This window comes from Desmodus rotundus, chromosome 2 (genome assembly GCF_022682495.2).
Source record: "Desmodus rotundus isolate HL8 chromosome 2, HLdesRot8A.1, whole genome shotgun sequence".
In the NCBI taxonomy this organism is placed as follows: domain Eukaryota; kingdom Metazoa; phylum Chordata; class Mammalia; order Chiroptera; family Phyllostomidae; genus Desmodus; species Desmodus rotundus.
This window is the reverse complement of record NC_071388.1, coordinates 30,034,699-30,059,269: the sequence shown is the minus strand read 5'-3', so window position 1 is coordinate 30,059,269 and position 24,571 is coordinate 30,034,699. Positions and strand designations below refer to the sequence as shown.

The following is a 24,571-nucleotide window of genomic DNA, read 5'->3' as shown; positions in this document are numbered from 1 at the left end:
AAGATTGATACAGGTGGCATAATTATAAACACCAAAATTAATAAAGGAACTTATCTTCAAGGAACTCTCATCACTGTGCAAAGGTGTATGATCTATTCATTCTTATCTATTCTTAAAAAGACTCATAAGAATCAGAAAGGTGAATCATTTCTTTAGAAAAATGCACACATGGACACAGAATATTACATCCCCTGGCCGTGATATTCACTGGCCTCAGGTTAGGAACTCCGGATTAGGAACAGCAGATGGTCCAGATGCAAAAAGAAGTGTAGATGGACCTTCAGCCTGGCAGTGCTCTCTTACTGTGGCAAAGAGATCCCAAAAGCACTAATGCATCTTTGGGCTTCTGGAGGACTCCTGGAAAGAGCACCCATGTGTTTGTGAGAGGTTCTTCCCAGGGCAGTGAGCAGCAGGCCACTGTTCCGTGGTCTGCTAGGAAACTGGGAACAGCATGGCTGCAAATGGTGGGAGTGGGTCACATCAGAAGACTTGTAAGGATTATGAAAACTCTGCTCTGGAAACACATATTATTCACAGTCAAGTGATCTCTCTCCTCCTTTTGAAGGTGAGATTTTCAGTGTGCAAGTAAAATAGCCTCTTTTAGCCTGGGTCAGCCATACTGGTTCCACCTATCCAACCCCTGATTCCTGGTCCCTTTCGCTGCTTCTGCCTCTGACTACTCCGAGTCTTTCTTTTCCCCCAGAGGAGAAGGAAAGATTTCTTTTCCCCCTTATACCGTTTAAGCATAGATGATCTCCCTGGATCTATTCTTGGCCTTCTCTCTATAATGTTCTTCTCATTCCTGCTGGTAAACTTCTCCCAAAACAAAGACCCTCCAACTATTATCCCAAACATGTTATTCCCAAGTAAGTAAAATTCTAGCTCTGGCTTTATTTTAATCTTAATTTCTGATATGCATTGCAAATCATTCTTGGTGTATTTAGTCTTTGACTCTTGCCAGCACTTCAAATTCCAGGTGGTTCACATAGGACTCTGTCATCAATCAAACTCAGTCTTTTTTTTTTTCTTAAAATGTCAAAATCCTTGACTCCTCTCCATCTAATTTTCCCTTATGTTCAATAAGCTGTCAACACTTATTCCATACTGCAACGCTGTCACCTCTCCTATCCATCATCCCGTGGCCACTGCCACAGCCATAGTGACAGTTCTTCCCCCTGATGCATTCTCAAGGACTCCACCAAGAGCTCTCAGCCATTCTCCGAACCCCAGGATATGGTTCTTTTCAACAGAACATATGCACGGCCTCCAGGTGAACTGTCTTGATGGGCTGTAATGAATAGGTATTCCAGTGTTTATAAAATCTCCAGATCTCCCTCATGTCTGCAGACTAATTCTGCAATGTATATCCCAGAATCTCCCTCGGTTGTTGCTGGATTGCATGGCACATTTTCTGGAACTCCTTCAGCCTGGTTCCATATGTTCAAATCCTCACCCCTCTTCAAGGTTCTGCTCCACTTCCACTTCCTTCATGAACACCCTCCTGGCTCTTCAGTTCAACAATTTTCCCCTCTCTGAAATCTTGGCACATTTTCTCTCTACCATAGCACATAACACTGCTCTCTTTTACAGATCATTTCCCCTCATCTCTTTTTCTAGGCTTTTTAAAGGCACCGATGGAAATATGTTCATCTTTGTATATCTTAGGATAACCAGATAATCAGAATAAGCTCCTAATGCATTACACATAGTAGGTGCCAAACAAGTATTTGTGGAATTAATATAGCACGGGATGTAATGGCCCACATGGCTGCGTTAGAAGGAACAGCAAAAGTGGCTGCTGCTTCTGAGTTCTGGAGGCTAATTTAACCTGAGCTCAAGGTAGTACTTCATTTCCATTTTTTATTCCTTTTGATAAAGTGTTTCCTTATTGAGTCTGAGACCATCTTTTCAGCCTGACAAAGTGGCCCTGTCACTAATGCTGGCATAACACAACGGCTGGACATGGGATGCATTAACAAACAAGTATACCACCTTGAAAAATCACAAAACGTGCTACCCAAATGTTACTGCATTAACATTAGTCTACAGAATGCCAGGGCCCCGCCATTAATCATAATAACACATTCTAAAATGAGTTACTCTCAGAGCATTACTTTGTAGATTCATTACTTTCAAGCTACTCAATGAAACGTTTACCTTTACGTAAAAACGAGGGTCTGCAGTACCAGAGGAGCAGCCGGCAGTGCTGCTGTGCTGGACGAGGCAGAAGTCGTTGAGCTGTGAATAAACCACCACTACTTCTTGCACTTCTCTTCCTTATTGCCAGTGGTAGAGTAGGTTGTGGGCATTGTGTGAATATCTACCGCTTTAGAATAGACACGTCACCGAACAGGTCAGGGAAGTACCTCTTCTTGTAACTGAGGTATGAGAAATCATAAAACTAAAACCTAGCACAGTAAAAAAGAGGGCCTTTTTAAAACTTCCTTAGTAGTTAAGCTTATTTAGAGATGGGTTATTCATAAATGCAACTCACTTTGTTTTTGGTAACCTAATTATTATTTTAAAAAATGTTTCAAGTTGTGACTTGAGAAAATAAGGGAGGTGTTCTTTAGCAGGAGAGAATAATGGCTGAAGAAAGTCTTTTCTCCAGCAAAACAGCCACAAGAGCTAACTAAGGAGAAATGCTTAATACCAAGAATACTGTCTTGAAGCCCTCTGGCCTATTAATTCTCAGATTTTTGTATGTAAAAGACAAGTAATTTTTAAAATTGAGGAAACCAAGATAGGGCTGTTAAATTTTTATTTTGCCAAGTAAATGCATTGGGATGGGGCAAAAAAACTTAACAAAAATAATGCCTCTTATAATCCCATAAAACAACAAACACATCACTCACAGAAAAGAATGGACATTTCAAAAGGAAAATAAGACAGTCCTTGAAAGTGGATATACAGGTATTTGAATTCATGACGTTTCACTACTTTTGTTTTTCTTCATGTTTTAGCACTAAGTGCTTGAACACCATTGTTCTAACTTCAGTTAGCAGTAGCTCGCTTGGTGAAATTTAGAACAGATTGAAGTCTCCAGGACTTTGTGTCCTGGCTTACTAAGAGAAAGGGTTAACCTAGAGCAGCAGCCATGAGGTGGAGAAATTTGTCAAGGAATCTGTCACACATGCACACAAAAGTCATTACCTTCTGAAACAATCTGTATATTTACAATTTGTAATTTTGCAAATTTCCTCAATTCTAACATGCATGGCGTTGCTTCCAAGCCATAATTTTAATTTATCTGAAATTGGAATAAATCTTATAATCAATGTCCAAAAAAATCAGCTAGTCCTCAGAGAGACAAGCTGTACATTTTTGGCTACTTGTTTACCGTTGTTTCCTCAATTGACTTATCTCCATTAGAGCTGCCTCCCACCATTGAGTCTTTGTTTAAACTTGTATCCAGAATTGTCCCCAAAGGACTGAAAAGAAAAAAGAACCACATATGCAGAGGAGAACAGAAAGGTAGGTGTAAATGTATTTTAAGTTATGCAAGTATTCGTCACTTGAGAAATGAACCAACTGATTTTCTTGTAAAACAACAACCAAATGTTTTACAAAGTTTCCAAGAATAGAAGACACAGGCAAGTGGATAAATTTGTGCCAGAGATACATCTCTGGTCCTTGGCATATACACAAAAGAACTTCCTGTTGGATGTCAAGCAGCACAATTAAAGGCAGAAGAATTTGCCAAATCTCGCAAAATAAAACAGTGTTTTGAATGCAGGAGAAGGTGAATGACCCATGCAGACTTTGTGAAAGACGACTGGTCAGGTACTAAACTGCCAAAGCTTCCTGATGTATGTGTGGAGGGCAGGGGTGCGGGGATGGACTCGTCTAACAATCACATGGAAATGGAGAGAATACACCGAAGGCATATTTTGAAATGACTTAAGATTCCATTTTTAATCACAAAGGTGCTAAGAAGTTTGATCAGGAAATGCACAGGGAAAGAATCATGTCATATGCATGACAAGTGGTGGCCAAAAGTGACTCAGAAGAGTTAAGAAGGCTTCTATTTGGCTATTAAGGGCAGAATATACGCCAAGGGCTAGTGTATGAATAAATATACTCCATTGTGCTATGTTTTAAAGAAGGACTGTACAATTGTTTTCCTTCAAAATTTGTTTTAAAAAATGGTGTTATTATTGCGGTGTGTCCTAAAACCAAGGGGTCAGAACCAAAGAAATAAAGGACAGAAGGAGATTTAATTTTGTAATCTCAACATCTATTAAATTATGATATAGATTTAATCCTTTCATCTTTTTCTCTTCTTTTGGCTTCTCCCTCCAGTTATCCAGCCCCATGTGACTCTTCCCATATTCACTTACACTTTTCAATAAAATACATCTTTATATTCTTTTTCCTGTTTTATTGAATCAAGCAAAAAGGAAGCTCACCAGGTTTCTCTCAAACAAAGAGGAAATGGAAAGATAAATCAAAGCTATAGAACTGTGGAGAGAGAGTAACCTATAAACATTTAATTTACCAGAAAAAATTATGAGAGACTTGGAAATGGACCAAGATGATTGCTAGTGTTTTCTATGAAAAACTATGCATTGCCTATTCTAGAACACATCCTTCCAGGTTATAACCTATAGGCTTGGGGCCCTGTGTTGTCTTTGAACAATACTACAACTCTCTAAGCCTCACAAAAATTCTAGTGATGCAAATGATTCTTGTCCACAAAAATAATAGTGTACATGTTTGCCTGAGTGTAATTGGTTGTTACTCAGTGGATATTGATCAGTTTTGCATCTATTAAGCAAATGTATTTCAGCATCCCTCATGGGTTTATATATATTCATCCGCTTTTTGAATTCTCTCATGAATCGGTTATAACATCTTACTGGTTGTCTCATTAAGCAATGAGCTAAATAAAATTTTTTTGATATTTTTATATTTGCGTTAGAGTCATGATTATAACCTTTTAAAAACAATTATTTAAATTTTTAAATCTTTAATGTTAAAAGTTTTCTTTCAAGAAATACTTATTTTCATGGGATACTCAAATAATCAGTAGAGAAGAACTGGAATATTAGTCTTTTCTTAATCACCATATAATCCTTAATTATTGATTCAATTGGTAACATACCAGTGGTACCCCAAAGTGACTTAGTAGAACTCTGTAGCTTGGAACTGCTGATCTACAAAGCAGCTGGAGCTGAGCTGGTGATGCTACATGTCTGAAGTTCTTGGGAATGTTACAAGCATCCAAAAGGAAGTTTAGGATTGGAAGAGTCTATGGTGGCCCGTTCGTTCATTTAAGGATTAACCGATCCTGGAAATGCTGAAAAACATTTCAGGGGAAGATACAGTGCTAAAACTCCCTAGAATTTCTGAAGTGCTTTGGTATATATGAATATATTGTCTGAATTCCTCAATCTCAAGAGGAGGTGCATTGGAATGAAGAGGTAATTGTGACTTAGAAGGTTCCCTTTCTTTGGCAGTTCCTAAGGCTTCCAAGGAGCTTTTGAATTTTCCCAGTAACCTCCCTGGGACACATCTAGTAAAAAGTAGGGGCTATAAAACGTCGAGAGTGACACTGGGGGGTCTGGCAAGATCCCTGAGGAGAGGGAAGGGACCCTGAAGCCGGGCTGCAACCAGGAACCAGCTAAACCGCCTGCATTTCCCAAAGCACAGTATTTTAAATGAGAGAAGGAATTCCAGGCACAAGCTTGGAACTAATTTGGCAAAGGGTGGAGGGGTTATTTTTGGGGGGTGTTTTAGAGGGAATGGGTTCTGAGGCAGAATTGTGTAGCCTTTGAATAAAAGACTCCTTTCCTTTTTTCACCAAAACTCTGCCTCCAGAATTTATGGGTGGTGGGCAGCAGCACCCCAACTCTGTTCACTTACAAGAACATTTCACAGCAAAGACAACCTCTTGGAAAATTATTGTGACTCAATAAATAGAGGCTGAATAAATAAATCTCTGGTTAAACCTTTTCCCCTTATAGGCTGAGAAATTTATACACTTAAAAGCCAAAATACCTTGATTACTCTGTGTCCTTCAAAAAGGTAGAAAAATGTAGTCCAATAGCACTTTCTGTGATGATGGAAATATACATATATATATCTGTCATTTGTGGCTCTCAGATACTTGTAATGTGGCTAGTGAAAGTGAGAAAGAAGAATTTAAATTTTATTTAAACTTAATTAATGTAAATAGCTACATATGATCAGTGGTTAGCATATTTGACAGCGCAGGGCTAGAAGCAAGCTAAACAGATCTACTCTTCGTAACATTGGTTCTTGACCAAACAGCCCATAATACAAGTGTTTAAAACCAAACCAGAAAAATTAGTAGCATAAACCCCACAAAACATGTTTCCTTACCTAAGATGTTTTACTTAGAATGACATTACCTTTCTTTGGAAGATCTCAACTGAGAAAGAGGCTCTATTTGGAGTTCCGAGGCTTTTGGTTAAAGCTGGTGGCTACTGGGGGAAATAAAGCTAATGCTAACCAGGACCAGTAAGCAGGTGGGTCCCCACCCCTCCTGGAAGCGTGATTTGAGCTTTCCATAAGATGGCGATGGATTTTTCCATTTGGCACAATCCTAGAGCGTCTGTGCTTGTGCTTGCCAGTGAGTGATTTCCGCTGGAATGCTGTCAGGAGAGCTAAATGACTGACACACAAGTCTCCAGGCAAAACTCAGTGAGTAGTTTCAGAGGGACCTGTTAAAAAGTCATCATCAATCAAGGTCATGTGTGGCCCAAGGCCATTTTGGAACTCAGCCAGGCATTAATGGTTTTAGCTTACCCATTAATGTGGTAAGAAATCTCTTCCCCAGCCTGTGTGCTTAGGTGTTTATAAAATTGTAGCATGTTCCTGTTGGAAACACCTGTCTAGAGTCTCATTTTCAAGGTAAGGAAACAGTCATTTGTATTGAACAATTTCTGGTATACAAAGGATGTTTAATCAGCTACCATAGATGCTAAAACTGATAAAATTCAAATATGAATGCAATACCTAGAACTGTATTCATTCACTCATTCAGTCAATAAATGCTTGTTCTTGCCAACCACAGGTCAGGCCCTAGGGATACAGACAGACCAGAATGACACAGGATATATGTCTTTCTGGTATTTTCCTTCATGTGTTGGGTCTATCTTGTTCAAAGAGATACCCAGCTTTTTATTCAGAGCTTTAAAATACTGGATTTTCTAACATTTTAATATTCAAATGGCACTTATATGATAAAGTTTTAAAAAGTTGGCCATGTTCCTGAAAACCTAAAAATACCTAGATGTTAACGCTGTTTCTCAACTATTTTACTAATGGGGGGAGTAGTAGCCTGGATGGAGTAATAGCCTGACTCACCCTCCATTCATTTACTAATGCTTGGGTATATCCTGAAGGGCTGGGAAACGAGGTAAAATATTCAGGAGGTTATTTAGTGTGCAAACCTAAGGAAAAAAACTCTTACAGAATGACTTTTAGAGTATTCAAAGCCAGTTTTAAACTTGTCTTGATAATGCGTAGTGAGAACTGTAAATATATTATGATAAAATGATATTCAGGTGTTGACCATACACACCAAAGTGTATGAACCCCAGCTACTCAGTGTTTATATCAGTCACTACATTACACTGTATGTGGGTTGTATTTACTGTGTTTTTGTCTTGTCTTTCCTTTGTTTTTGGATTCTGTTTCTCCACACTATGCATCCCTCTCAGCTGTTGCTGTTTTGTTCCTTTGGCTTAACCTCTTCCCTGATTTTACAAAATCGTGAATGAGAGTTTGAGGATATCCTGAAACTCTCCTGAGATGAAATATGTAGTTCACTTTGCATCAATTCTACTGAGACTACACAAACCCATTTCCTTACATTAGCAAATAAGTATAATATTTTTGAGATCTGAGTGCTTTTTTAGTAAGATGGTTTAGGCTCAAGGGATTCTGACACCAAGGTAAAAGAGAAAGGATATTAATATTAGGTCCAATCCTGTGAATTGCCATTTTTGTACATCAAAGGGGTTAAACATCAGCAACTTCCTATGCTTTAATCTACTACTAACTGAGCTTTTACTGTCCGTCAGGCTGAAGGATAGAACTCTCATATGCTGTTTTTGCTAACTTATATTTCATACAGTTGTTTCAATGTTTTGTTTGAGAAGACACACTATCTCGTATTTTAAACACAACTAATTTAGAAATTTGGAAAAAATTGTATTATGATTTTCTCTTAGAATTCTTTTCTTTCACCTTATTTAGAAATTCTAGAAACTAACAGAAGAAACTCTCTAAGTGATAAAAATACCAACCTAAATTAAATGGCTTTCTTTAAAAGACAAAAAAACACACAAAATACTCATGGCCCACCCTTACTATACCCTGGGGAAATGAAGCTACATACGTTACTTTATAAATGGGGTTTTGCAGGACTACTGACCACAGGGAAAGTGAAAGTGAGAAAGAATGTGTCAAAAATAATTGTACTGCTTTTTAAAAAATGTTCCTATAACCCTGAAATACAAAATCGACTCATGCTGTCTTAGTGCTACCCTAAAAATATCTACCTTTTAAAACTCTACTTATAAACCTGCCACACCCATTGTAAGAGGGGATTTCTAAACGAAACTTTGGCTTCCTCTTCCTGTTCATCACTGTGAATGACTGAAAAGATCACTTGTAATTTTTTTGCAAAGTGTAGGCCATCAAGAAAGACATAAGTAGATATAAAAGGATCTATGAAAGTATTCTCGTTACATTTTCTTATAGTTTCCAAAACCACATTTATGATACAGTAACACCATTAGGAAGTGTGTAGAAAGATAGGTCAAAGAAATCAACTTGGGGTGGTGAACATACAATGCAATATCCAGATGATAAGATGATGCATTATAGAACTGTACACCTGGAGCCTATATAATTTTATTAACCAATGTCACCCCAATAAATTCAATCAAAATGTAAATCAAAGCCACAATGAGGGTGAAAAAGGTTAAGAGATTAAATAGTACAAGTTGGCAGCTACACAACAGTCGTGAGCTTGTAAAGTACAGCACAGGGAATACAATCAATAATATTGTATTACTATGAATGATGTCAGGTGGGCTCTAGACTTGTAATCTATGAAGTGATGTCAGGGAAGTCACTTCATAAGTCATATAAATATCTAACTACTATGCTGTCCAGCTGAAACTAATATAATATTTAATGTCAACTGCCATTGAAAAATGAAAATTTAAATAAAAATAAAATCTTAAAAAAAGGAAATCAGCCAGCATTAATGTTGGGTAGGGAAAAAAGGGGAAGATATATATATATATATCCACAGGCAAAGTTAAACCAATCCAAACAGAGTCAATGACTCTTATTTTCATAGATCTGGAGAGAAATGGGTTTAATTATTTTCTCCTGAATCTCTTCCAAGTTTAACAGTCTTCATTGACAGGAAATTGTCCATTATTGTCCTTTATTAAGCTCCTTATAGCAGCTTACGAGTTTTCCCATCATTGGACAGGTAAATGGGAGGAATGGTTTGTGCATTTATATTGTGAGCACCAGCACTCACGGCCGGGCCCAGCACACCAGTATGGCGCATGGCTCTCCTCAGCTCACTGAAGGATCTCAGAAGCGTCATGGGGAAGTGCAGGAGAGGATGTCCTCTTTTCGTTTTGTTATCTCGGAGGCTGCTTCTCACAAATCTTAATTGTCAAAAGTTAAAGCTAGTTGTGTCAGAGAAATTTCAGAGAATATATTTATGACTCCAAGATACGTGTCAGATTCCATCTTAGAGACAAGAATGTGCATGAGTAAATTGAATAAAATTAGTTCTCTCAACTTGTTTTTTGTTTTTAAGATTTTATTTATTTATTTTTTAGACAGAAAAGAAAGGAGGGAGAAAGAGAGAAACGTCCACGTAACCTCAATCAGCTGCCTCTCGCACGCTCCCAACCAGGGGCCTGGCCTACAACCCCGGCATGTGCCCCAATCAGGAATGCAGCCCAGAACCTTTCAGTTTGCGGGGTGATACCTGACCAACTGAGCCACACCAGTCAGGGAGTCTGCATGTGCGTGGCTGGAGCCTACGGCAGGGAATTGTTAATAACATTCAAGAAGGTGATAGGAATATCTAAGTTTCAAAATAGCAAAAGAAGAAATTCTTCCCCTAAAAAATATGTCCTTTGACCCCAATTTTCCACTCAGGAACCAACTAATTCATGGAATTCTAGAGCTGAAATAATATAATAACCAGGCATCTAACACAGTACAAATGATTGCTGATCTTCAAAGAAGCCAGAAGGTAAGTGAAAGTAACCCTATTGTGTAGGTTAGGAAAATGAAGCTACTAAGTTTACAATATTTTACCATGGGCGTGTGTTTACTAAGGAATAAAAAGGGGATCTGAACTTCAGTCTGAAGGCTTCAAACCCTTTGTCCTGTTTACCATGCCGTGCAGCTTCTGTTGGGCCGGAATTCTCTATACCAGACTGACCCTGATGAAATTCCTTGTGTGTGTGTGAGATGCACACCCAAAGTTGTGCATCTCACTTTTAGATTGGTGTCCTTACTGGCAAGGTACTTTTTAATGTTTTGATGATATCTAACTCTCTTTAACATACGGCTTCTATTGATGACAAACAACGTTATATCAATCTTTAAACATAAAGTACATTAATTGGGATCTTAACCTGCTATGTAATAATGCATTATAACACAAATTTTTTAACTAAAAAAAGCATAATAGGCAAATCATTCACAGACATACAAAAAGGCATGCAGTGAAGATTCTCTTTCCCACACACCCTCTTGTTCCCTAGTGAGCCAATTTCTGTTTGGTGGAATCAATTAATGTTATCTTCCGGAGATATCTCAATATGCAATATATTACATCTGTCTGGAAAATTTTTTAATTAAAAATAAAAGATTGAATATAAATCCTTATAAATCTTTTCTTTAATGGTTCCTATGTCTTTGTCACAGTTAAGCCTTCTCTGTTTAAGTACTATATGCCTATGGGGGTATAATACACATAAAAATTTTATAAGTATTATACATACATATATGCAAGATACATATTATATATGCATATGTATATACACACATAATTGTTTATATATATGAAACACACAACACACTTATGGATATATATTTTTAAATTCTCATGCTTGCTCCCTGGAATTTTAAAGTTTCATTTTCAAGTTTAAAGTTTGATCCATCTGAAATTTGTTTTGATTTGAAGTACAAAGTAATCATCTTCTTTATAGGCACTGAAAAATGCCTCTTACCCCACTGATTTTACATGCCAAATTTTATCATATACCAAGTTATACTTTTCACCACCCTATTCTGATTACTGTAGCTTTTTAATGCTCTTTAGTAGCTCACCACTATTTTTTCTCCAGAATTTTCCTTGCTATCTGCTTCTTTTTTTCTACATAACTTTTTTAAATAGCTTGTATAATTTTTTTAAAGTTGCTATTTTATTGAAATGGCAGTTAATGTAGAGAATAATATAGGAAGAACTGATATGTTCAGGATATTGAATGTTCCTTTCTAAAACTAAGCTATCAATTTCCACTTATTCTACTCTTTCTCCCAATTGTCTCATAATAACAAAAATAATTTTTACAGTTTCTTTCAACCAGCATCCAAATAAACAATAGGCATGTAATTTGTTAACGTGTCTCTCAAATCTCCTTTAAGCCATCTGTCTCCCTGCCTCCCTGCCTCCCTGCCTTTTATTTCTACATTTATTTGTTGAAACTGCCTCAGTTGTCCTGTGGAGCTTCCCACCATCTGGATTGTGCTGACTGTACTCCCATGGTGTGTTTAGCATGTTCATCTCCCCTCGTTTCAGGGAGAATGCTACACGGGAGATGAACTATTCCAGTCTTTTTGTGTGTGTATTTCTCAGAAGCATCTCAGTTTTACCGGTGTAGATCTTCCTTGTTTCTTTGTGTGTATGTCCTAGGGCTTTTAATGATATAGCCTCCATGGAGGGCAGTTTGGGAATACGTACCAAAATTATGACATTTGTGTCTTTTGACTTAGCAATTTAATTTCTAGGAATTTATCCTGCAGAGATAATTGCACACCTATGAAATGATGCATTTCTGAAATTACTCATGGCCTCATTATTTGTAATAGCAAACGGTTGCAATAGTATAAATTCTTAGTAGTAGAACACCAATTAGGTAAATTGTGGCATATCTATATAGTGAAATGCTATACATATGAATTTTAAAAATGTGGAAGCTCCTCATGGAATAATAGGAAGTAGTTTCTAAGACATGCTACTAAATCAAGAAATGAGGTTGCAAATCAGTGTGTATAGAATGTATATTATGTTATAATTTCTGTAGAAAAGGAGAAACTCATGAGGTCTGTGCAGAATGTACCTAGCCATGTAATATAAGAAATGGAGACATTCATTGAAGAAGATACAAGAAATATTGTACGCAGGACAAGATGCCACAATCCCCTTCGAAGTTGGCACCTTGGGACCTCACACAGTTTTCCCAATCACCATCAGCTGCCCTGTCATATTTTCCTGAATCTCAATGATGGTCTGAAATCTCTTCCCTTTCAAAGGTGATTTTAGTTTTGGAAAAAGCCAGAAGTCGCAGAGCACAAAATCTGGGCTGTAGGGGGACTGAGTATCCTGGGTGATTTGATGTTTTGCCAAAACACTCTGCATGAGATGTGATGCATGAGCAGGCATGTTGTTGTGATGAAGCTGCCAATCACCAGTTGTTCACATCTGTGGCCTCGTGAATTATCTGAACAGTTTCCATGGATGAATGTTCAAGCTTAACGCAAAACTTGATGCAGATTTGTTGCTCTACTTGCTCAGTCATTGTGAATGTGATGACCACACAGTACACGTACTCAGTCAGTGGCGTCTACCATCCCCAGTGACTAGTACAGTGAAGTTGTCATTGTTCACACATGCACATTCCAGTCCACATTCCTTGGCTGTCAGGTTACATCAATGTTGCACAAACCGTTCTCATCATATTAACAATGGCTGGACTTTTTTTCCCAGACAGACTTTGCATAAGTGAAATCATATGGTATTTGTCTTTCTCTGCCTGGCTTGTTTCACTTAGCATAATCCTCTCCAGGTTCATCCATACTGTTGTGAAAGGTAACATTAATGTAGTTTAAAAAACATAATAAATTGTCATTGGTTTGCTTTTGTTTTTAATGCACAAGTCAGATTTTCTAGCCCTCAATAATTCTGAATTGGGCAATATATAACTTAACTTATGATTACTTATTAAGAAATATTTTGTGGGTTTATGACCTTATCACACAGAACATGGCTACATGTCATATTTCAAAAGTACTTCCCTTGGCATAATTTTGTTAACGGGGTGAATTATGTTCACATCTGAATCTGCATGGCAGCCATCGGCACCATTTGCTGAAGGCTTTTCTCAGTGTCTGTGGTAAGATGGCTCTCAGATCAATTTTCTTTTTGGTTGTAGTTTTCTTTGGTGTTCCTCACTTCTGAGCCCTGAAAATGGATGGCATTTTAAAAGTCTTCAAGTGGTTTTTTTTTTTTTTGCAATCAAGCTACTAGACAACAAAAGGTGTCCTCAGGGTAGTGAGTTATTTTAAGATTGAGAATCTGGTATGATTAGACAGTGCATGTGTAGCCTCTAAGGATCATTAAAATTATTAACGCGAGGCAAAAGTCCTAGACTAAAGGGCTTCTGGGGGAGCATAATTTACTTTAGAATGACATGACTTTAAAATATTTTTATAACCTATTATTTAAAAGGGAGACAATAAAATGATTCCTCTAAATCAGCACTTCTCAGTGTGTGGTCTGGAGGTTCTGCATCAGAATTTCCTAAGAGATGGTGAAAATGAAGGTTGGGGGCTATATCACCAACCTCCTGAATCAGAAATTCTAGACATGGCCCAAGTTGCTCGTATTAAAAGATATTTCACGTGATTGTAAGATGCAATCAAGTGTGAACAGTAAGTTGGTAGGATACCAATTAGGGTATGCCTGACAGTAAAAATGAGGTTAAAGCTGGGCAGTGACAGCTTGAGACAAGTAGGGACGCAGAACTAATCACAAACAAGGCACTTTACAAGTCAGCTCATTTATTTCTACACAGTCAAGTGTCTGTGATGTTTAGATTTGTTTCTAGAATTGTTGTTTAATACCTACCTCCTCCCTAGCCAAGCCCCATGAGGGCAGGAAGCACATCTGTCCCACTCAGGGCTCTCTGGGCCTGGCCTGTTGCTTGGCCTAAGACTGCCCTCAATATTTGCTGAGCGAATGATCTAGGTATGTTACCTGCACTTACAGACGAGCAGACAGAGACTGGCAGATGGTAGACAGTGAAATTGTCATTGTTCACACTTTTGTGAACACACAGTGTGAACAATGACAATTTCACACAGTTCACAGTTCACAGTTCACAGTGAGTTAGTCAGAGCTGGATCCCAAACCCAGGCTTCTACCCCCAGCACCCTTTCCTTGTCATCAGCCATTTAGTTTGTTTGCAGAGGAGACCTATATCCACACTGCCTGTTAAACACTCAAATCCCCCAAAAAACCTGTAATGGACTTTATCTAGAAAATGAAATATGTAATAGGCAATTTTAGAATGTGATAAATATCCTGTAAAGAAATAAATCAGCAAAAGGGGATAACAGAATGAAGGGATGGGAAGGAACATTGTGATTTTAAATAAAAGGATTATAAGGAGTTAATTTCCAAATATACAGAAAAACTTATACAACTCAACAGTAGGAAGACAAACAATCCAATTTAAAAAATGGGCAAATATCGCTGGCTGGTGTGGCTCAGTGGATTGAGTGCAGGCCTGTGAACCAAAGGGTCACCAGTTCAAGTCCTAGTCAGGGCACATGCCTGGGTTGCTGGCCAGGTCCCCAGTAGGTGGTGCATGAGACACAACCACACACTGATGTTTCTCTCTCTTTCTTCCTCCCTTTCCCTCTCCCTAAAAATAAATAAATAAAATCTTTTTAAAAAATAGGCAAATAACCAGAATAGACATTTCTCCAAAGAGGATAAATAGATGGCCAATTGACATATGAAAAGATGCTCAACATCACTGTCACTCATCATCAGAGAAATGCAAATGAAAAGCACAATGAGATATCACCTCATACCTGCCAGAATGGCCATAATCAATAAATCAACAAAAAACAAGTGCTGTTGAGGATGTGGAGAAAAGGGAATCCTAGTGCACTATTGGTGGGAATGCAGACTGGTACAGCCACTACGGAAAATAGTATGGAATTTCCTCGAAAAATTAAAAAGGAAAATGCTTTTGACCCAGTAATTCCATTTCTGGGAATATATCCTAAGAAGCCCGAAAACTATATCCTAATCAGAAAGAATATGTGCACTCCTATGTTCATAGCAGCATCATTTACAATAGCCAAGGTCTGGAGACAGCCCAAGTGCCCATCAATAGATGAATGGATTAAAAAGTTGTGGTACGTTTACACATTGGAATTCTATGAGGCTATAAAAAAGAAGGAACTCTTACCCTTTGTGACAGCAAGGGTGGATACATGGACATGGAGAATATTATGCTAAGCAAAATAAGCCAGTCAGAGAAAGACAAACACCATATGTTCTCACTCATATGTGGAATCTAATGATCAAAAGAAACTGACAAAGAAAACAAACCCAGAGGCATGGACACATGGAACAGACTGACAGATCTCGGAGGGGGTGGGGGGGTGCAGGGAACTACAAGAGATTAGCCAAGGAACATATATTTATGCGTAGCCCATGGACACAGATAACAAAGTGATGAAGGCGGGGTTGGGGGGGGGTAAGTGAAGCAGTGGGAGGGAGGGAGGGACAAAGCGGAGGAAGGGGACAAAGGAAGGGAAACTGGGGACATCTAATAGTGTCGACAATAAAAAAATTAAGTAAAAATAAAAATAAAAACAAAGATTAGGAAGGTTTCACTACATAGGTGATTTTTAAACAAAGGCTTCAAGGAAGAAGCAAGCCACTGATAATTGGGGTCAGAGGCCAGGGCTTAGCAAAGCAAATGCCTGAGGAAGGAATGTATCTGTTTAGTCCAAAGATTAGCAAGAATCCAACACAGACATAATGGAGAGGCTGAGAAGGATAGTGAGTGAAAGCTTGGTCAGAGTGAGTGGAGGAAGAACAGGAAGAGAGGATTTAGAAACTGAGCCAAGACAATTCTCGGAGGAACAGGGAAATCAGGAGTAGCCAAGAGAAAGAAGTAGCCAAGAGAGGGTTTTCTCTGTCTGCTAGTTTCAGGTAAGAGAAGAAAGAGGGTGCTTATTTCCTGGTAGTGATGCTCCAGGAGAGAGGGGGCACTGATGCTCCAGGAGAGGAGATTGAGGAGTGAGTGGTGGTGTGAGCAGAGGATGAGAACCTGAGCACAGGTGGGGGCTGGCCTTAGACAGAAGCAGACGATTCACCTATGGAAAAAGGGGAAAAGGCAAAGTGGGTGGGTACAGATGCTTTTAGGTGGGGGCCTATGGTAGTGGGAGGCTGTGGAAATTTTCTGATGGATTTCCTTTTCTCCATGAAATAGGATGCAAGGTCATTAGCTGAGTACAAGTCTGGGAGCAGGCGCTAGAGAACCTGCCTTAAGAATATTTTTCACTGCATCCTACTTGTGCACATGCACTGTACTTGGTATTTCTGCTTAACATATGGAAATATCTTATGTACATACTCTTGCCAAAGCAGTATTACTCATCTTTGGTTAGAATTAGCTTGGAAAGTAAACTGTACAAGTAATGAATTTTGAAATATAAATTAATACGGAGTGAAAACCTCCTCTGCTCCCATTTGTATTACCAATTTATTCTCTCAAAATTAGTTCATGTTCTGAATGTCACTAAGAAATTTAGTGGATCACAGATGTGCACCCCAGAAGCGGGTTTCCAACCGTAATTTAATTGAAAGGGTCATAACTAAGTTTCACCATATGGGGCTGCCAGATGTAATCAATGCAATGTAAGTTTGAAGAAGACATTATTGAGTGTGTCAAAGCAAATTTTATAAGCAATAAAAGCTATTATTTATGCAACAGAAATCACTGTAATGTATTATGAAATTAGAACATCAGTATAATATACAAATGTTTGAGGGCTAATATGGAATGAGTAATTCTGGTTGAATGATAACATACTATTTAAAGACATACATGAGTCACTTTAATAAAGGTATTATTCACCACTCCTTCACCCTACTACATCAATAAAATCTGTAAGGCTAATATGGCTTAAAGTTTCAATACAAATATAGTTGATGATACATTTGAAAACTGATACAGTTGGGAATTTAGTTTTATTAACAAAGAATGTGGGCAAATTTCTCAGCCATAAAGTAGAGGCCCATAAAGTTTTTAACTTGGGGTCAATTAATGGTTTAACACACTGAAATTGCCATCACTGAACTTTTGGCTTGTTATCTGGACTCTGCAAGTCTCAAAGCTGTTGAAATTCAGTGGTGGTCTTGCAATGGATAAACTTTATAACAAAGCCAGTGATCCCAGAAGTCTATTATTCGAGTGTCTGAAGTTTGGCTCAGAACAAAAGATCACACCTGAATAAACCACATAAGAGGCACTGTTTACTCCCCATCTAGGTCAGGTTGAAAAGGGCTGTTGTACAAGCAAAACTGTGCATCAGGAGGAGCTGTCGCACTGGTATTGAGGCTTGCTCACATGCAGATGTATGTGTTCCATGTGCCGCCAACAATGTGCACTCCAAAACTGAAGACCTGAGACTACCACCCCACGGAGAGTAATCAGCTGGCCTTGCTATCCGCAATGGTGACTTATCTGCAGTATTGTGAGGAATGAATCTTAAGTGTTAATGCCTTACATCCCCATGATGTTGAACTCATCTCCCTCACATAATCCGGACACATGTGAAACCATGAAGGGAAGGCAGTTCAATATTTTGAATTATGTGAACTTTGGCCAGATTAGAAAAATTCAGGAGAGCTATTCCACTAAATAATCCATAGGGTTTCAGCAGGTTCAGACCACACACACACACACACACACACTCACTGAGATTTGGAGCCAGGCTACCAGAACTAAGGAAGCTCCTGTTGACAGCTCATGAATTTAAGCTGAAGCAGTATGTTCAACTCAGGGACATAGTGTGAGAATATTGGAGGCCACCCGTATTCTCTGCTCAGTTGCCTTCCACTGTCCTGTGCCTGAACAGCATGCCATACTCAACATTCCAAAGCCAGGCAGGCACATCTTCTCTTGACATTAGTTACCAGCCAGAGGCTGGCACTTCTCCTACCAGAATCATTGAACTTCGGTAAGATCCAATTGATGGCACCACACAGAGAACGAGTGTGAGCAGCCAGCTGAACCACAAACACACAGGCAGCAAGACTAATTTAAGCTTGCTAGTGAAGCAGAATTTAAGTGGATTCTAAAACAATCCCCAAAGCATAGTGAATGTGAGGAAATTAATGTGTACTTTTAAAGAGCAGCCTGTAAGGGGTCTTTCCCTGATGGATGGGCACTAAGTGTTTACAGAGAAATAATAAAAGGGGACCTCAAGGATGTTGGGCTTCAAGGCCCATTCTGTTGTACTCTTGCTATCATTTTTACAGGCTGAGTTACCACCATCACTACTTAGAGTGAAATTCCTAGCCTTTGTCCCCTGGATACTTCTGTTACTCTTTCAAGACTCACCTCATTAAGGAGTGTCCCCTAAAAGACATTTCCATTTGTGTATGAATGGTTCTCAGTGCAGTGTCTTGCCTAGAAGATTCTAAACAAATGTTTGTCACAAAATAAAAGAAAACAGAGAGAAATAGCTACATTTATGGTATATAAATGAAAACTGGATTAAGAATGGGAAGACTTGAACTTGAGTTCCAACTCCACCACTCACTAAATGGCAAACCTTTTGCTGGAATTCTGGGTCCAAGTCTATGAAGTGGGAGTAATAACACCTTGTCCATCCTCCCGGTGAATAGTTATGAGAACACAGGGGCCATAGGAATCTCACACCTGGCTCCGCAATGCCTTGGGCAAATCACTGGCTTGCATCTAATTCCAGGGTCAAATGTGGATCATAAAAAACTTCCCTATCACTTCTTAGGCTTCTTTTATCAAGGGCCACTCAAATATCAGAAAATGTTATGGCTTTTTTATTCATTTAAAAAATATTTTAAGTTTTAATTCTGAAATAATTTTAGAATTACAAAAAGGTTGAAAAATGTATGCTATTTACCTTTCACCTATATTAATATCTTAATTACACCTAGGGCAGAATTATAAAAATCAATATATTAACATCGATATAATACTATTAACTGATCTATAGACCTCATTCAAATTTTTCCAGTTATTCCACTAATGTCCCTTTCTGGTCCTGCGTTCTATCCCGGGTGCCACATTGCATTTAGTTGTCATGTCTCCCTAGTCTCCTGCAGTGTTAAAAAAAATATCTTGTGGGTAGATGCATTAAGACTATGCAAATATCCTATTTCTCATTATACTTTTGGCTACTAATTTTAATATCCCTTGATTGTTCTCACCTGCAACAATTAACATTATGTTTGCTAAATGGTGATTCTTCTTGCAACATTCTTTCTATATTCATCATTTGGAATTCTACTGTAAGGAAGAGGTATCCTTTCCCTCTCATTTATCTATATAAGAAAATTATTTGTTTGTATGAGCATGAACTCATAGGTATTTATTTTATTCTATGAGTTATCATCTGTTGCTTTCATTATTTTATTTTTTAAATTGTCCTAGATTTGCTCTGACCTTTTTAGATGGTTCCGCTCACATAGATCAATGCCTTGCTAAAAAATCAATCCTCCCTCCCCACTGCCCTGGCCCACAAGAAATGCCTGTTTGGGTATCTGGCATATGAGAAAAGATTAAAATGTACAGCTGAGAAGAAAAAATGTCTGGGAGGATCAAGGGCACAGGATACTGGATCCAGACATCAGCAGCTCCGAATAAAGACAAAAGACCTACAAGGAGAAAGAAGCTCAGGGTACTGAATACCCCAGGCATTATACTCTGGCTGGAGATTTGGCCGTCTGGCAATTGGCAAGGGTGTTTAGGGATCTGTATATTCTTGGTTAATTTGAATATACAGAGGCCAATGAGAAGTATGAGTTCAATAATTATGGGGTGTGTGTGTGTGTGTGTGTGAGAGAGAGAGAAGGGGAGGGAGGGAGGGAGGGAGGGAGAGGGATAAAGATATCATTAGTGTTTAGGCTACTTTAATGAGCGAGAACTTCTGAAAACACATAAAATCAATCTTGAGTATGATTTGTATAACACATATCCCTGTGCAACAGACAGATGATCATGTTTGTTCATCAAATCACTTACGAATTCATCACACAGACTCATACTTTGAATGCTTAATATATCCCCAGCTCTGTGCAAATACGGTGGATGTGAGCAACAATTAAACACTATCTTCAGTGATCTTGCAGTATGGTAGAACCGAGTTCTTTTCAAACAGCTGGAATGCTGCAGGTGGTCTTAGAAAATGCCCTGGGCATCATCAGTAAAGGATGGCAGGGTGGTCTTTGATCTTTAAGATTATTTCCAGTGTTAAAGTCATTTGATAATGATTTACTAACTTGACTATTTAAAAATCGCTGTTTAATGTGTCTTTCTCTCAAACTATCCTAATCAGTAATAGACTCACTTTTCTCTTTAATAAACCTCTTTGTAGCTGCTTAAATATTGAATCTCACAGAGGTGATTCCCTACAGGTAGAAAAACTCATTTACATACAGTCATCAACTCCATGTTTCACACAGTGACTTAGGCTCCTGACATAATGAAGAGTCAGCTGAGATTCAGAAAACATTGTTTTTATTTTTTATCTTATATCTCCTCAGGAAGACATAGCACTATTGAGTGTCGATTACATCTTATGGTGAACTTCAATCTCAGCTCCCTGCATTAAGAGCTCCTGGTTTTGGTCCCATATGTTCTCTTTGAAATGACCTATCAGAATGCGTTATTTTTAAAGTCAGAGGCGGAGAGTTGGTTGCATATTATAGTTACTTAGGGTTTTGGGGTTTTTTTTTTGGTCTTTTGATTAATGGAAATCAAATAGCTAATCTCAATAATTGCAGTGGTAGAAAATTGCTTTCACGGCTATGATGGCCCTATTAATGACAAGGGGAATGTGCTTGTATCTACATCTTCCAAAATAAGAAAGATGCCTTATCTTATGACTGATAGACAGATATTCTTATTTGGAAGTTTAATTAAGAGAATAACTTTAGAAAATCAGTAATACCTATTTGTTTTAATAGTTAATAATATAGGCTTTAGGTTTATTAACCTAAACCTAAATTATTTCATTTCTACTAGAATCTCAGAAATTACAGAGAAGTGAAAAACATATAAAAAACAAGTATTAAAAAAGACTTTTTATGCTATAATATCAAATTCACATTTTATATTTACTGCAATTTCAAGTATGAACAGCCGGTGATATTGGTCTACATTGTATAAGGTTCCAGTACTAACCAAAGGCTGCTTATAGTTACCTCTTTCCTAACCCCTTGACCTAAAATAACAGATCTTTTTTACAAAGCATAGCTATACCACAATGGGCTTGTTTGAAGGAGTCTAAGACTATTATGTTATTCTTTTAAAACAAGAACTGATTTTTCACTTGTACATTTATTTTAAAACATTGAATCTACCAAGTAGATTCTTCATTAGGAATAGCTTCCAAACTCTCATCCTGAAATACACCATGGATTAAAATGTATCACTTTTCCTCTACAGATAAACTTACGGTAGATGTGGAGTTACATGTGTAATGCTTACACTGAGACAGGACCCGATAACCTGTAAGGAGAGTTAAAAGACTAAAGGAAAAGTGAAGAGTTGGATTTTGTGAAGTGAATATGTTTTTGGAAATATCAGTTCAGACAACAGAATGGCTCCCTGAGCTGCCTGGGGATACAGGGAAGAGTTATCAAAGATATTTGATACAGGGAAAGGAAGAAACGAATTCAGGGTGGCCAACTCGGTGGTCAGTGGTGATGGGAATCGAGTCAGCAGCAGCTACTGCCTGAACTCCATGGGGGGCCTGCAGACCTGCAATGAAAGACTGAGAGATCCTGAAGTGGAAGAAAACTAAAGACTGTAGTTGATCAAATCTGGGAAATAAGTTATGCCATAAGTAAACAATGAGGGTGTGTCCTGTTACCTTCCCTTCTTGAATACAGCTCTACCGGAAGTAGTTTTACTCCTTTTTAAAAAATATTTTATTTATTTATTGTTAGAGAGAGGGGAAGGGAGGGAGAAAGAGAGGGAAAAAAAAACATCGATGTGGGAGAGAAACATTGGTTGGTTACCTCTGGCACGCCCCCACCCGGGGCCTGGGCCTGTAACCCAGGCAAGTGCCCTGAGTGGGAATGGAACCAGCGACCTTTCACTGTGTGGGATGATGCCCAACACACTGAGCCACGCTGGCCAGTGCAGCAGTTTCATTCCTAACAGGTTACTCTGGTTAGTGACATTCCCAGTGTGTCCCAAAGATGTCTGAATTCAGAATTTGTAGCATGGATTTCCTTAAGGCCAGGTCATAAACCTTAATATTATTCTATATTGACATTCAAAATATTCAAATTGAGCAGTGTCCACGTAGTATAGAAGGCAGAGCTGCATGCTAGAAACTGCAACTTATGAGAAAACATATGCCCCATAGAAGCAAGGCACTTAGAATTGCTTAAATATTTCAATTGCATACATGACCCAAATGCTTGTAAACATTTTACAATTATAGACCAGTAGAGGGCTTTGAGAGGTACTTTCATCTATTTCAATTGCTGAATTTGTGTCTCTGTAGCCCAAGGTCTGGCTGTAATGTGTGGTTCTATTGGTTGATAGATTCTCACTCCTCCTATTTCTGGGATTTGTGGACATCCTGTGGTGATTCTAACCCTCATCCCTTTCTCCCTTCTGGATTTCATGCCTAATTAACTGGTATAAAAATGACTGCAGAGCTCACAAATTCTTAAACTGAGATAAAACAAAGGTAAATGTGGCATAACTGAGTCTCTCCCAACCACAGTCATTACGAATATAAATATTCCCCTTGAAAAAGGAGCTTGAAGTAAGATTAATACTTGATTTTGGAGAGTAAGAAATCTATTCTTCCCTTCTTTTTCTTTCTTTTTTAACTTGGGCTAGCAACCGTCTTTAGAATTAAATGCAGAGTAATGTACCTAGAGGAACACACTACAAGCACATATTAAGATATTTCTTACCGACACAAAGACAGCAGCATCACTGTATAATCACTGCACAGTTTTATTTATGTGTGTGTGTGCGTGTGGGTATTTGTCTAAAAACATTGACAGTCCCCTGAAATAGAGTCGACCATATTTATCTTTTATTATTCCGGTAACAATGGGTCTAGGAAAGATTTAGACACGTGTTTCTCAACCTTTGCCTCAGCACACCTGAGGAATATACTTAAAAATAGCCACTCCAGAGAGACCCCTATTGGTGGAGAAAGAGCAAAGTGCCCTGAATCTTATCAAGACTCTTGGTCTTTGGGTGCAACAGAAACTAAGTGAGGGAAGAGGGAGAAAAGGCCTTGAATCCCTGCAGGATTAATTTATTTGAAAAGGAAATAACTGAAGAATACTCAACAGGCCAAAGTCTTGTGAAGGAAATGAAGGAAAACCACACAACATGCCGAAGTCCGCAGAAGAGTACCTGTCAGAACAGGGACCACAGGAAGCAGAAGGAAATCATCAACCTTCCACAGAAGGCGTAAGCCAGGAAGCAGAAGGAACTTTAGAAGCGGGCTGACTCAACCCATCCAGGGACATAAGAGGACACTCTCACTACGCATTTGGACCCTGAAAAAATGCTAAGAGGAGTAGATGAGTTGGAAGGGCTTAGGGAAGAAATAAGAAGAATGAGAAACAAGTTTTATGCATTCGAAGCAAGGACGTTCACCCAGACATCCTTATCCTGTGTGCTTTAGGCCTTGAATTTTTTTGGGGGGGGGTCTGACAGTAAAATCTGGCCCCTGCTTTCTTTCTTTTAGCATTTTTCTGATGTATCCTTTACCTTTGTTTTATTTTTAATCATCTGATAAAATTTTGTTATAGTTTCCTTATTACCCACATCTTACTGGATTTTTGTATTTTGACCTATTTGCCAGGTCTATTTTTCAGCAGGGAAGTTTCATACATATGCATGAAATATGTTCATTCCATGTTGTAAAGTAAAACATAACAATTTACAAAGCAACGTTTTTAGTATCAGCTCACATATGTAGGATGAAATCCCAAATTGTGTGTGTGCATGGGCGTGTGTACACGTACACGCATCAGAAACTTAACTGGGCTTATCTCTGTGTGGTGTCAGTTTTCTTTTTGCTTATATGTATTTTTTAATTAACAGAATTAGTTTTTCTTAATGAGTAAGAGTCAAAATTTGCTACCAGCTTATAAGAGCAATGGGGCACTTAAAAACTCTTAGTGAAATAACTATTAAAATGTAAACCTTAAATCACCTTTGGATCTCTTCGCCAGAAGAATAAAGCTGGCAATTATTACAGATAAAAAATAAATACA

The 24,571-nt window shown here is 38.3% G+C and overlaps 1 protein-coding gene, 1 non-coding gene and 1 pseudogene across 4 annotated transcripts in view; 1 reads left to right on the top strand and 2 right to left on the bottom strand.

Annotated features, from left to right (window-relative positions):
• SERPINI1 (serpin family I member 1) overlaps positions 1 to 24,571 on the bottom strand; it is a 74,211-nt gene that overhangs the window by 29,758 nt on the left and 19,882 nt on the right. The window contains exon 1 of one of the 3 annotated variants that reach the window (XM_045197682.3): positions 6,346 to 6,550. The exons of 1 other annotated variant lie outside the window; for it this stretch is intronic. The gene's annotated coding sequence lies outside the window, so the exon portion shown is untranslated. Of the gene's footprint in view, positions 1 to 6,345; positions 6,551 to 24,571 lie in introns of those variants that run through there. One more of the 3 variants, XM_045197691.3, reaches the window with a different exon arrangement.
• LOC112309202 (transcription elongation factor A protein-like 8) lies at positions 18,185 to 23,983 on the top strand (annotated as a pseudogene).
• LOC112309879 (small nucleolar RNA SNORA25) lies at positions 20,839 to 20,965 on the bottom strand. Its single transcript, XR_002975319.2, has one exon. It is a non-coding gene; the product is annotated as a small nucleolar RNA SNORA25 (small nucleolar RNA).